This window comes from Microplitis mediator, chromosome 1 (assembly GCF_029852145.1).
Source record: "Microplitis mediator isolate UGA2020A chromosome 1, iyMicMedi2.1, whole genome shotgun sequence".
NCBI classification, from domain to species: Eukaryota; Metazoa; Arthropoda; class Insecta; order Hymenoptera; family Braconidae; genus Microplitis; species Microplitis mediator.
Window position 1 is genome coordinate 15,836,528 of NC_079969.1, and position 10,490 is coordinate 15,847,017.

Consider the following 10,490-nt stretch of genomic DNA (forward strand, 5'->3'; position numbering starts at 1 on the left):
ACACTGGGAACGAGACTGTTTCGTGAAAAAAAAGGAGTCGGGCCAGAACGAGAACACTTATAAAATGTCCAGTCGAGACAAAAGTGGTGGTGCGTTCATCGATGAAATGCTGTTGTCAATGCCCGAAACCCAAGCAATGAAGGAAAGATGGTGTCTAGACTCAGGTGCTACCAGCCATATGAGCGGAAGAAAAGAGTGGTTCTCTGAACTGGTGAGTCTTAATCCTAAATTACCAATTAGAGTGGGAAATGGAAAGATAATCTATGCTGTTGCTAAAGGCTATATCAATATTCGCGTGTTTGATGGGACAACATGGGCTGATAAACACTTAGATAACGCATTATATCTACCTGACCTCAAATATAACTTATTCTCCTTAAGTTCTACACTAGACAAAGGTTTCACCATGGCAACGGACTCAATCAGCTGCAGGATAAACAAAAATGGCCGCACTGTTGCAGTGGGAGAAAGAGTGGGACAGCTATATCTGATGAATTTCAAAGTGGTAGCTCCAAAATCGAAATTCGCATGCGTTGGGGAAAGTATAAATAAACTCAGTCTAAAAAACTGGCATGAGAGGCTGGCACATCAGAACTTTACGCATGTCAAAAAGACACTGAACTTGAGAAATATCTCAGTAACGGGTGAAAGGGAGATGTGTGAACCATGTGTCCTGGCAAAAATGCATCGGAAACCACATAAAACAAGTATGAACAGAGCGACCGAAATTGCAGCTGTTATACATGCAGATGTCTGTGGGTTTATGGAAACCAGATCGCTAGGAAATGCTAGATATTTCTTGCTGTTCAAGGATGATTTTTCTCATTACCGTCATATCTATTTTCTCAAAGCAAAAAGCGAGGTACCAAAGTGTTTTAAAAATTTTCTAATTAGAGTGAAAAACGAAACAGGCAGAAGAATACGCACATTAAGATCGGACAACGGTCTGGAGTTCACGAATGGTGAAATGCGTGAAATGATGTTTGCAGAAGGAATTAAGCACCAGAGGACAGTCCCATATACACCGGAACAAAATGGAAGTGTCGAGAGAGAGAACAGGACCGTTGTAGAAGCAGCTAGAGCCATGTTAATTGGCTCCAATCTCCCTACTTCACTGTGGGCTGAAGCTGTTAATACTGCTGCTTATGTTTTAAATTGTACTGGAACGAGTTCAGTTAGCGACAAAACCCCTCATGAACTCTGGTTTGGAAAGAGTGCAGACATCGATCAACTAAGGGTGTATGGAACGAAGGTGATGGTGCATATCCCTAAGCAGAAAAGGAAGAAATGGGACACGAAAGCAGAAGAGGGAGTCTTTGTTGGTTACAGTGACACTGTCAAGGGCTATAGGATCTGGTTCCCTGCTAAAAATAAAGTCGAAACACACTATGATGTAATCTTCAGAGAAGAAATAAAGTACGGAAGTTCAGGATACTACAGTATACATAAAGATGACCCAAATGAGGCCCCTGAACAATCAGGTGTGGCAGAGGATGAAGGAATCAATCCAGACACGACAGGAGAGGATGAAGATGATTCAGACACCTTGGAGGCTGAGCCACAAGATCAACTGGATGACAGCGAACTGCTTGAAGAGGAGTGTCAAGCTGATAATTGTACAAAACCTGAGGATGAAGTACTGGACTGGATTCAATGTGATGACTGCAGTAAATGGTATCATGTACAGTGTATCAATGTAAAACTTGAAGAGGTTAATGATGATGATGAATTTCATTGCCAAGCCTGCAAGAATGATGACAAAAATCTGCTGATGGTTGAAGAACCAACGACCCTTAAAGAAGCAATAACCAGAGAAGACTACAGTGAGTGGAAAGACGCCATGGAGGAAGAGATACGAGCTATAAAACGGAACAATACCTGGATACTAGTTGAACGACCTGAAAAGGCTAATGTTTTAGGCAACAGATGGGTCTTCAAAGTAAAACAGAAGTCAGATGGGACCGTGGAAAGGTACAAAGCAAGGTTAGTAGTGAAAGGCTGTCAACAAAAAGCCGGTTTTGATTACGAAGAAACGTTTAGCCCAGTCGTGAAGTATGAGTCGATTAGAATCAGCCTTTCTCTTGCTGCAACAAACAAAATGCACATTGAACAGTTTGATGTAAGAACAGCGTTTCTACACGGGGAACTTCAGGAGGAGGTCTATATGATGCAACCAGAAGGGTTTAATGATGGAAGTGGAAGAGTCTGCAGATTGCTCAGAAGTCTGTATGGGTTAAAGCAGGCACCAAGATGTTGGAACCGTAAGTTCGTAGACTGTCTCAAGAGTTTTAACATGGAGCCGACTGAGGCTGATCCATGTGTGTTCAGGTCACATGGAGACATCAGTGAGTGTTTAATCTTGGTGGTGTACGTAGATGATGGACTGGTCATGTCGAAAAACAAAGAGAAGGTACTCGTATTTCTTGAACATCTAAAACAAGAGATTGAGATTAAAGTGTCTCCACTGAGCATGTTTCCAGGAATTGAGTTGACAAAAACCATTGATGGATCGATTGCAGCGAAGCAGAGCCTGTACATCAAGAAAATGCTAAACAGATTCAAGATGGAGTCAGCTAATCCGGTAAGCATACCAGCAGATAATCACCAGGACCTGAGTGAACTGAAGACATCGAATGACCAAAATCTATTGCCCAGTGTACCATACAGAGAGGCTGTAGGCAGCTTGTTGTTCTTGTCACTGATCACACGTCCGGACATATCCTTTGCTGTGAATGCTGTGAGTGGGTACTGTTCACAGCCTCAGAAGGCACATTGGGAAGCAGTGAAACGGATTCTGAAGTACCTTAAAGGCACAATAAACTATGGAGTCAAATTTAGCTCTAAGAAACCAGCAGCGAAAATCACTAGCTTCTCGGACTCAGATTTTGCTGGAGATACCCAGAGCAGAAAATCTGTGACAGGATACATCCTGAAAATCGGTGATTCTCCAGTGATGTGGGGATCAAAGAAACAGAAGACAGTCACCTTGTCCACTGCTGAGGCTGAATTTGTGGCTGCATGTCATACAGTCACGAATGTTATCTGGGCGAACAAACTGATTGTACAGTTACTTGGAAATAAAGTAGATGGACCGACTTTAAACATTGACAATCAAAGTGCGATCTCATGGATCAAGAACGGTCAGTTTGAGTCAAGATCGAAACATATAGATGTCAAGTACAAGTTCATCCTTGACAAGTTCAGTAACAAGGAATTTTCATTAAGCTATGTACCAACGGAACTTCAAGAAGCAGACATATTCACCAAGCCACTCGCCAGGAAAAGGTTTGAATATCTAAGGGAAATTATTGGAGTGAGAGATCTCAATTAGTTTTTTTTTATTATTACTAATAGCTGTTTACCAAAACTTAAAGTTTTTTTTGAAAGAAGTAACTCTGAGAGATCAGAGATTTTTTTTGTTATTGGTATTAATTCTATTTTTGTTTATTATTTTTTTTATTTTTATTATTATTTTTCTTATTATTATTTTTGTTGGTATAATGTCAGAAACTAAAGTGGGAGTGTTGAGAATAGTTGAGTTTCTACATTATCCTCTGCTAAGTACAGTGAATGAACTGTACATAAAAATATCTATAGCATCGATATAGTTCTGTTTCAAAAGGTGTAAAAAGTAACACATGTGCTTTTGATAAAGTTAAGAATAAAATATAAATAAAACTATAATCCATATCTTTATTCGATATCCTGTCCAATCCATATTAGTTTTCAACAAATCTAAATAATTCGTGTATGACACGAGCGCTTGAGGCATGCTCATTTGGATTTTCCAAACTTTTTAATATTATTATATTAACTCTAATAAATATTACTTAGACACAAAAAAATATATTTATTTGGAATAAATACATTTGTATTTATTCCAAATATATATACATGTATATATATTTGTTCAAGGTTAATAAACATATATTTAAACCGAATGATTATTGATTTAAAAGTTATGGTGTTAGGCAGCAGTAGCAGGATTAGTTCGGTGCTCGCCACTAGATCGCGCCCACCACTTGTAGTGTCCCTGGTAAGAAACTTATTTCAGAATTATTATATTCCGAGCTTGAAGCATTTATGGGACGGGTTATCCGCTGAAAATTTTTGATAGCAATATAGGGGAATCCTGTATTACACTATGACATTAATATTTAATATTATTGTTTCCCTGAAGAATTTTTGTCATAGTACAAAAAAAAGTACGGATCAAGGAAATAAATTATTTTGCTAAATCTATGAAAAAAAAAAAAATGAAATGGTTAAATTATTAATATTCAACCATTAATTTATTGAACTAAGTTACAAAATTTACATTTTAATACTTACTTAAAATTATCCAGTGCTATAGCACATTATTTGGATTTGAATCAAAATTTTTTGCCCATCTATTTCCCACTCAGTGGACATATTGAGATCGAAAACTTGAGCTCCAAGAACAAGTCGTCGAACCAAATTCACACCATACGATTATCTTGTTGTCGATTGATTAGCATTATTTTAATAAAAAGTAATGCATTTAGTGGTCGTTCATCATTAATATCTTTGACTTAGTAAATTATATGAGAACTACTAGGTCGTTTCAATACATATAGTCATTGAATTATCATTTACTAACTCGCTTTTATCAGATGTAGCGAATTCTCCTGGATCGAACGTGATATACCTGATGTCTGACATTAAGTAATAGAAAATATTTAAAAATTAAAATAAGTCATGTTGCAATTCCTGTTCTCGCTGAGAATTCGAGAGAATTGTAACCATAACAAAAAAAATTATTTTTCTTTTAAGGGCATTCTCAGACAGTGCCCCCCAGTTTTTAAAAATATGCAATGACTTTCAACTCTCATAACCGTATTAAAATTTTATTCATCAATTAAAAAAAAATCATAATTTTAATTGAAAAAAGGACAACGTAATCGTAATTTCGTTGCGATATAGAATTTAGAAAAAATTACTTACCCACCCTCGCGGTTTTCATGATACGGTTTGAACACTGTATTAAAAGAGCATACACGTAGTCGATAACAAGTAGTTTTACCGTATTTATACGGTATGTTTGTGAAATTCAATTACGGTATTCCTACAGAGCTTAGACTGCGTTTATACGAAGCTTATACGGCATTTCTACCGTAATAATACGGTACTTCTAATGTATTAATACGGCATTTCTATAAGATTAATACTTCATGTATATGATATTTATACGAAATTTCTACCGTAATAATATGACATTGTTAGCGTAATAATACGGCATTTCTACTGAATTTATACGGCATTTCTACCGAGTTCACACAACATTTCTACTGATTTAATGAGGTGTTTATACGGAATTTATCCAGTACATGGTAAAAAAACTATATATAATTATTAATGATAAATGGCTCTATATAATTATTTATATTGCTTTACAATGTATTATGTCACTCGAATATTTTTAATCATATAGTAGAGATTCTATAGACTTTTGATTAAAATATTTTTGTTAAAGCTCAAGTTCAAATTCAGAGATAAATGATTTATGGAAACATTGATAATAAATATTTTTGTCATTATGTAATATAGGTTGTACTATATTACCATCAAAAAAGGTACTTATCACTTTATCAAATAACGGAGGAGTACCCGCGCCAGAATGGTCACAATTTCGGAATATAAGACTTCTGAAATAAGTTTCTTACCAGGGACACTACAAATCGTAGGCGCTACCTAGTGGCGCGCACCGAACTATTCTCGCTGCTGCTGCCTAGCACCAGTGACTTCCCTCTCTTCCATATATATCTTTTCTCCCAAGAAATTTTTCTCTCGGTTTGAGTAACTTTTTTTTTTTTTGGTTGGAGCATACGAAAATTCTTTTGTTAAACAAATAGTAATTATTCCAAGAAATTTTATTTTTTTCAAACAAAAAAATGCAATATTGCTACAATAACCTGGCACGGCTTTCTTCAATAAAATATCTCTTATTTTAAGAAATAAAAACTTTTAAAACAATTAAAAATTTTTCGACTAAAGCATAAAAATATGTTAACTTGAGGAAAAAAAATTTTGATTCAAAGTAAAGATTTCAAAATAATTATTTATTTGATGTAAAAAAAATTTTATTTTCCGAATCGTTAAAAAAAATTTTCTTGTATCAAGAATATTTTTCTTAGTTCAAGTTAACTGTATTTTCTGTGTAGAGAAACTAAAATTTAAAAGACGCGTGAAGGTTTTTATAATGTACAAATAAAGAACTTTATGAGCTAAAAAAAGACTTTTATGTCAAAATAGCCATACGACATAAACACTGCAGTGTTTAGACATGTTTCAATTGAAGAATGTAATTTTTAATCATAAAATAATCCTAGTTATTAATATTGATCCTAAATGTATTTCAAAATTATCTGATGTTCTTGCGAATCATTACTACATAGAAAAAACAGTTAACTCGAATCAAGAAAACGATTCCTGATTCAAGAAATTTTGTTTTAACGATTCGGAAAAGTAAAATTTTCTTGCACCAAGTAAATAATTATCTTGAAATTTTAATCTTGAATCAAAATTTTTTTTCCTCAAGTAAACATATTTTTATGTTTAAATTGAAAAATTTTTACTAGTTTCAAGAGTTTTTATTTGTTAATGAGAGAAATTTTTTTGAAAAAAATTTTTTTGTGAAAGTAAAAATAAACTAGTTCATTTTTACAGCTGTACTTTTTTATTAAAAAATTGAAAGCAGAACATAGTGAAGAGATGAGCCATTTAAGAATGCAAGTAGTAGTAAAACATATTGTATCCCTCGCGGACTCGGGATTACTCCGAAATCATGGTGAAATTTCGGTGAAATCATAGTGGAAAGATAGTGAACCCATAGTGAAATGACAGTGAAATCACTGTAACTTTGTGCCATTTGCTTACTGTGTGATAATTATCATCCGATGGTAATTTTATGATGATTTCACCATCGATTCATAGTAGAATCACAATAGCATAACAGTCAATTTACAGTAGTATAGCTGTAAGTTGACAGTAGTATTACTGTGTATTTACAGTGATTTCACTATCAGTTTATGCTGGATCTGCAGTGCTTCAGTCATGCTTTCTCAGTAATAATACCGTGATCATACAGTGATTTCACAGCAGTCTTACTATAGATTCTTCGTGAAATCACAATAATATCGCTGTGAATTGACAGTAATATTACTGTGATTTCTTAATCATTTAATCCTGGATCTGCTTAGTTTTCATCGAGATTTAGGGGCAATATTGAGATCCTATATTTATTGATTCAAAGATAATAATAATAAAATTAATAATAATATTATAATAGCAACAATAATCCTAATCTTGGTTTTTCAATAAATAATTTTTCTTGTTTAAAAAAATTATTTAGTATCCCTTTGTACGACTTCATGTAATTCCTCTGGAGGATTAAATGCTATTTTTTTACCCTCGGTAAAGAAGGAATTTTATTTTTTTTTAACGCATGATGGGACTCGAACTGCCGACCCTTCGATTGAGAGTAGCTTAAGTCATGTACTTTAGCCCGCTCGGCCACCACACGCATTCGGAACTTAGAATGAACGATCATCATAAAATGCAAATAGACAAAGCCAAAACCGCCATCAGAGCAAATGCAAGAATTTTCTACAATAGGAACATTGAAGCTAAAGCCAAAATCATCTGCTACCAACTTCTTATAAGGCCAATTCTTGCCTACGCAGCTCCAATATGGTGGAACACTGGTGCCTCAGTAATGGAAAAATATAGGAGATTGGAAAGATCCTGCCTAAGAAACTGTCTTGGACTCTATAGAACTGCTGAGTCAAACTACCTAAAACAAGTTGATAATTATACATTGTATAATTTATCGGGCATCCCGCGGTTTGATGTCTTCACATTAAGACTCACCAGAAAATATTTCAGTACCTTGAATCAAATTGATAATAGTTACTTGAAAAACCTTAAATGTACAGATATGTTTCAGGTTCATAGAATGGCCAGAAGTAAATACTCAACACCTGAAGTATTTACCAACCTGGACAAACTCGGATTAATCCAGGATGAAAACAACATTCCGACCATACATCACATCAAAAGGCATTGCACCAATAAGGCAATACCGCTTGATGAAAACGTACACCGCAACAACCTGGTGTATTCAACAGCCTTATCAGATGCAGATAAATCCAGCCTGGACAGGCTATCGAAACACTATTGGTGGCTCAAAAATGACGCCAAACACATGGACGAGCTCAGGAGACGAGCTAGATTTAAACAACAACAACAAAAACGACAGCAACGGCAACGGCGAGCTAGATAAGTAAACTCACCAACCCCAAGTAGCAAACATAAAAACGGGTTATCATAAACCTTTTAGAAAACCTAAATGTAAATATGTAAATATTAGTTACTAAGCATATAGTATTATATATTAATATATTATTTTTATATAGAGTCTATTAGTTCGTAAGTTAAAATTTATGTTTTTATGGTTTTACTTTTTTCCATATCTTCATTTAAAAATTTATTAAAAATGTCAAAAGACACACAAACAAACGATAAGATTATAGACAAAATTAGACATACTAAAGATAAAAATTATACTGAGATTTATATTATAACTATAACCAAGTATAAACCAAAAATATTATATTCTATTTTCAATCTGTTTAAGTTATTTTTAAGATGTTTTTTACTTATACTATGTATCAGAGCCTATATTAAATAAAAACATACTTTATAAATCGAAAAAAATCGCATTCGGAACTAAATATTTAATCTGTTACTTCATGCTATTCAATACTATATATACTCAAGACTAAGCTATAAGAAAAATTATTTTATTAAATACTATAAAATTAAAAGAATTCAATATTTATCAAAAAAAAATTTTTGCCTTCATTTGTAAATCATCAAGTTTTCTTAATTTAAGAATATTTTATTTTAAATTATGATAAATAATAAATATTTACTATTGAAATATTAATCTAAATGATATTCTCTTTATTTTTTGCAGTAGTTTAAATTCAATTTATACAGTTTTAAAAAAAAAGTTATTCAATTTTTTTATTTATTTATTTTTTTTCATAATTCTGAAGAATTTTACCGTCTTAAGCTTTTATAAAATTAACTAAATTAGATAATTACAGATAAAATTTCGCTCGGAAATTCCTAAAATAGCTAAATTTATAATAAATAAAATACATTTGTGCCCAAATATTTGCTAAACTTACAAATAATTATAGGAGCATTTATGAAATAATTGATATTATTTTTTTTTTTAATTCCATTTCTATCGATTAATGACATTAAAAATTCAAATTTTGATTTTGAAATTGGATTAATGATAGATGTACCGTATCAGATCACTATCAAAGTAGAGTGAAATCATGGAGAAAACGCTAATAATTTGCTGTGAAAATATCATAGAGTCACAGTGCTAATACTACTACTAGGTTGTCATGGGATCACGGTAAATTCATGGTTAAACCACTATGAACTGACTGTGAAATTATTGTAAAGTCACATAGTTAACACTATCAGATTACTATGGAATCACAGTGAATTCGTAGTGAAATCACGATAAACTGACTGTGAACCCATGATAAAGCCTCAGTGTTACCATTGTTGGGTTACCATAAATCGATAGCTGATCGACAGTAAAATTATCATGAAAGTATGGTAATTTAATTCTAAACCTACAAAAGAATCACAAGTGAAATCACTATGGAACTACCATAAAATTACTGTAAAATTACTATATAACCAGAGTGACGAAATGGCACAAAACGACTGTGAATTCACTATGAAATTACCATCAATACACAGTAAACTTACGGTAAAATTGATTTCACTGTGATTTCACAGTAACCCCGAATCCGCGAGGGATCTGTTATAGAATCTGAAGATTGTTTGTTAATAAAACTGAAAGATATGAAAAGTATTTTTCAGCCTGTAAGAGTGAGACGGCATAATCACTGTATAAATGCGGCATAACCACCATATTTATACCGCATAAATACCGTTTAAATACGGTGCGAGCATTATATGAATACCGTGTAACCACTGTTTAAATGAGGTATAGCAACCGTATAAATACGGTATAACCGACGTTTAAGTACAGCATAAAAACCATATAAATGGAGTATAATCATTGTACAAATACGGTACAGCAAGAGCGTAAATACGGTATAAACACAGTATAAATACGGTACAGTCCCTATATAAATTTGGTATCAACACAATATATTTACGGTATTAATACGGTAATAAAATTTCACAAACATACCGCATTTATACCTAGGGTATACCGTAATAATACTTATACCCAAAAAATACTCGGAAAATACCGTAGAAATACCGTTATGGCAATTCCGCGAGAGCAACAAAATTAAAAAATTCTAATTATAAAATTGACAGGACGATTTTACGAAAATTTATTTAACGAATTTTGTTTAACTTCGAATTGATATCAAGTGTAAATAATTTTTTTTTTATATCTATATATC